The sequence below is a fragment of the Petaurus breviceps genome, unplaced genomic scaffold, assembly GCF_028583685.1.
Source record: "Petaurus breviceps papuanus isolate PSGF00001 unplaced genomic scaffold, PetGlider_PUasm1.0 90696, whole genome shotgun sequence".
Taxonomy (NCBI): domain Eukaryota; kingdom Metazoa; phylum Chordata; class Mammalia; order Diprotodontia; family Petauridae; genus Petaurus; species Petaurus breviceps.
In genome coordinates, this window is record NW_027187314.1 from 3,692,719 (window position 1) to 3,697,518 (window position 4,800).

At 38.4% G+C, this 4,800-nt stretch overlaps 1 pseudogene; it reads left to right on the forward strand.

The window, feature by feature from the left end:
- The first annotated feature begins 3,728 nt into the window (after nucleotides 1-3,728).
- On the forward strand, nucleotides 3,729-4,240 carry LOC138144275 (B9 domain-containing protein 2 pseudogene; annotated as a pseudogene).
- The last annotated feature ends 560 nt before the right edge of the window (nucleotides 4,241-4,800 follow it).

Here is a 4,800-nt window from a genome sequence, read left to right on the forward strand (position 1 = left end):
ATTATTAAGGAACAGATCCAAGAGTCAAACTCAGTTCTTCAGAGTTGAAGTCCAGGATATATTCCACAACAATACAATTGCAGAGTGTTATTAATTTCCCCATTTATTAGGTGTAGAAACAGGCAACCAGAGAGGGTATGTGATTTATATCAAGTCACAGAGTAAATGGAAACACTAAGACTAAAACTCGGGTTTCTAAACTCCTAGCTCCAGGATCTTTTTACACATGACCTTCCTAATCCTCCTAGTTTTTGTACTGAGTAAAGATATTATTACCCTTTACCTTTCAAATTTACTTTGTATTATCTGGTATATATTTTGAATTATGTATGCACATGTTATATCTATGTAATATTTTTCTTTGATGAACTATTTTGTTATACTTTGCACATAATAGATGCTTAATAAACATTTACTGAATTAAATTTAATTGAAAATCAGATAGTGTTGAATGTTGGTTGCCCCAAGAAATACAAATTTAAAGAGGAATCATTTGTTTTCCTGTCATACTAAAGTCAATTATTTGACAACTGTGTCTATTTTCAAATACACAGTCTTTACACTTTATTCACAGCAGGATAAGCAACATGCTAATCAGAAAAGAGGGAAAATATAGTCACACATATAGTTTCAAATAAACTCTCAATTTGAATTTATATACATTTTTATGCACATTGATTTGACAAGTTGGAAAGTTACCGAGTAATATGAAGGATAGCCATTAGATAGTGTTGCAATACAATCTATATATTAAACCAGGATTTAAATAAGACAAATACATGTAAAATGTAAAATTCCTTAAGCATTTTCTTATTTTGGCTTACTAAACATTTTTATTATATATATATATATATATATATGTGTGTGTGTGTGTGTATATGTACATATAATGTATTATTTATTGAACATTTCTCATGAAGATGACTTTAGATTATAGTATTGAAAATGCTGCTTAACAATGATTGTAGTGCAATAATTTCTCTTCATCTGTGGATTCTGTATTTGTGAATTTGCCTACTTGCTAAAATTTATTTTTAACCCCCAAAATAAAAATTCATAGTATGTCACTGGTTATTTGTGGACAAGTGCAGAGTGAAAAATTTGAGTCACCCAATGCAAATATTTGTGACTGGAATTGAACAAATAACACTCTGCCTTTTTGTTTACTTCTCAAAAGTGTGAACAACTGTCCTTTTCACATTCTATTTGTTACCACTTCTTCCCTGCATTTTTGTGCTTTTTGTTGGTGATTTCACTGTTTGAAATAGGCCCCAAATAAGGTGCTGTCTAGTGATCCTAAGTGTGATATGGCTGTGATGTCATTGTAGAGAAAGCACATGTGTTAGATAAGTTTCATTCAGGCATGTTACAGAGCTGTTGGCTATGTGAGTTCATTGTTAATGAATTGACAATATGGTACGTCCAAAAAAAGGAAGAAGATATTCACTGATTTATATTTGAGGTCATGCTTGAAAGTTCTAAAGTAAATGTTGTTGCCAGGGCTCACAGGAATCTAATCCTGAATTTTCCATAGGTGTAATAGTCTAGTCATCACAGATTCAGTGTTCACAGTTATTTACTAGAATGTAATCACTGTAAATGATAAGAATCTACTGTGTCAATAAAAGAAATATTTGAAATGAGGAATATAAAATTTTATACTTAGTTGATTGAGAGAGACTGCCAGGAGCCAAGATGGAGAGGTAAGCAGTAAATCACTGTAGCTCATCCATATTCAATTCCAAACAACCATAAAACAGCTCCCCAGAACAAATCCTGGGGGAGCAGAGCCAGGAGAAAGATGGAGTGGAACAGTTCTTTAGTTGTGGAGACTTGGGGTATTGGCAAAAAAGGTCCCTCTTGCTTGGGTAAAAGGGGAGCACATTCCAAGACAGGAAACATCCCAGCAAACCAGCAGCAAGTCCCACCTAAGAAAACTAGTGGGAGATCCTGAGATCAGTTTAGGGGAGAATGCAAATGTGAACACCAGCAACCCCCATATTCCATAGCACAGCCAGGGGAACCAGCAGACTCCAGTGCAGAGAACCACCATGTGCTTTAGCACAACCCAGGTCAAATAGGCATCCGTCAGGGTCTGCACCTCCATGTACTTCAATGTAGCCCTAGGGAAATGCAGAAACACCTCCCTCTGGCCTCAGAAAATGCCAAAAACAACCAACAGGAACCTACTGTGGCACCAGGTAAGCTGCCAGACCCCTATCACCTCCAGCAGCTCCAGCCACCCCCAATACTATACAGTTACCACAGCATCAGTCATGAGGGTCATTCGTGTATACAGGGCAATATCAACGCAACAACATGTTCATAGTCAGGATTTGCAACTACTAGCATAAGACACTTGAGACAGAGCCCATTCCATTCTAGAAGAAAAGATCAAATTAAAAAAAAAAGGAAAAAAAGCCCCTCCCCACAAAGAAAAGATGAGCAAAAACCAAACAGAAATAAAGGGTCTGAACATAGAAAGTTATTATGGTGATAGGGAAGACCAAGACCAACTCAAAAAAAAGGACATCATCAAAACATTTATGGGCAAAACCACAAAGAAAAATGGGAAATGAACTCAAGCTCAGAAGGATCTCATGGAAGAGGTCAAAACAGAGATTGAAACCATAAAAGAGAAAGAAGAAAAATTGGGCAAAGAAATGAGAATGATGTAAGAGAATTATGAAAAAAAAAGACTCAGCAGCTTTGAAAATGACTTTAAAAGTAGAATTGGCCAAGTGGAAAAGGAGATAAAAAATCTGCTAAAGAAAACAACTCCTTAAAGTGTACAATTTGAAAAATTTTAAAAAAATAAGAAAAGCTGAGAAAAAAAAAACTTTAAAAATCAGAATTGGAATTGGGCACTCTATAAGACATCATGAATTAATCAAACAAATTTAAAAGAATAAAAAAAATGAAAATGTAAAATATATCATGGGAAAAGCAATTGACCTGGAAAATAGGTCCAGGAGAAATAATATCAAAATCATTGGTCTACCTGGTAGCCATAATCAAAAGAAGGACCTGGACAGTATTTTTCAAGATATTATCAAGGAATATCCCTGATATCCTGGAACTGGGGGACAAAATAGGCATTGAAAGAATTTACCAATTCCCTCAAGGAAATTATCTTAAAATAAAACTCCCATAACATTATATTGAAATTTCAGAACTAGCAGGTCAAAGAAAAAAAATACTACAAGTGGCAAGAAAGAAACAAACTATCAGGGAGTCACAATCAGGATCACAGAATACTTGGTATCTGCAATATTAAAGCATCAAAGATCATGGAACATGGCATTCTGGAGGGCAGCTAGGACCACAACCAAGAATAATTTAAACAGGAAACAGGCATAATACATCAAGGGAAAAGATGAATATTCAAGGAAATAGAAGGATTTCAAGCCTTCATAAGAAAACCAGAACTAAAATTTGTCAAAAGTCAAAAATTTGACCTGTAATAATAAGATCCAAGAGAAGCATAAACAGGTAAAAAGGGAAAAGAAAGCATAAATAATTCAATAGAGCTGCTGTTGCCAGAGCAAAGGCCATAGCAGGCACTGGAATCCGTCAAGCCTACCAACGGGTCCCAAAGTCTTCAGGTTTTTTGGATGAGGAAACTGAGGCCCAGAGCTATGTCCAGGGCCAGAAGGCAGTCTGGTGTCTGCAGAACTCCAAGTGTTCCTGGGGTCTTCTGACATTTCTACTCTCCTATCTGTGGGGCCATGGCCGAAGTCCATGTAATTGGGCAGATCATTGGGCAATGGTCTTCTCCAAGAGCAGCCACTTCTGCAACTGGGACATCCACACTGGAGGAGCATGGAAATTGCTCTCTGGGATTTAGGACACAAGTGGACACCCCTCATATGGGCAACCTGGCCTACTAGTCTCACCCAATTGACTTGCATTTTGCCACCAAAAGCCTACAGGGCTGGCCTCAGCTCCACCTGCAAGCGTGGTCTCAGGAGAGCTTTGGGTGCTGCCAGTTGTCCAGCTATGGCTTCTCCCACATTCCCAGCAGCCCTGGGGCCCACAGCCTTGACTGTATGACATGGTGCCCATTGGGTGCCTGGTGAGAGCAGCTGGTATGGGCCTTTGTGGGCTGTGGGCCCCAGCTTCTGCACAGTGATATGGTGTACAATGGGGCTGACTCCTATCAGCTCCACATAGAGGTGGGGGGCAGCGTGCACCTGGACCTGGCCCTGATCCTGAGAAACTTTTCCCACTTTGGGGTTGAGTGTTGAATACCTTGACCAGCTCCTAGCCCCTTACCTTTCCCATACCCCAGTTCCCCACTGCCCTTCCTCTTTTCTGTCTGTCCCAAGGCTCCTGACCTCACTAATCAATCAACAAACTCTTATGGAGCTTTTATTATGTGCCAGGAACTGCCTTAAGTAAGCCTTGGGGATAGCAAGAAAAAGCCTTGCTCTCCAGGGGCATCCATGCCAATGGGGGTGAGTGATCTCATGGAAAGAAATATATGAATTGCTATATACAAGGGAAAAAAAGAAGAATTCAATAGAGCTAAACTGTATACATCTCTGCAAAGGAATATAATACTTTTAACTCTTAAAATATCCTGATACTCTAGTGTTGTAATAGTAATGTAATTTGATCCCTTTGTATTGGCAAAGCTAACAGATACTTAGCATTTAGTAATTAATCAAGCCTCTGTTAAAGAAACTGAGGTATGAACCCCTGTTGCTGACATAACAAAAAGGGGTTGGTTGAAACAGGAAAGAGCTAATGCTGTGTGTGTGTGTGTGTGTGTGTGTGTGTGTGTGTGTGTGTGTGTGT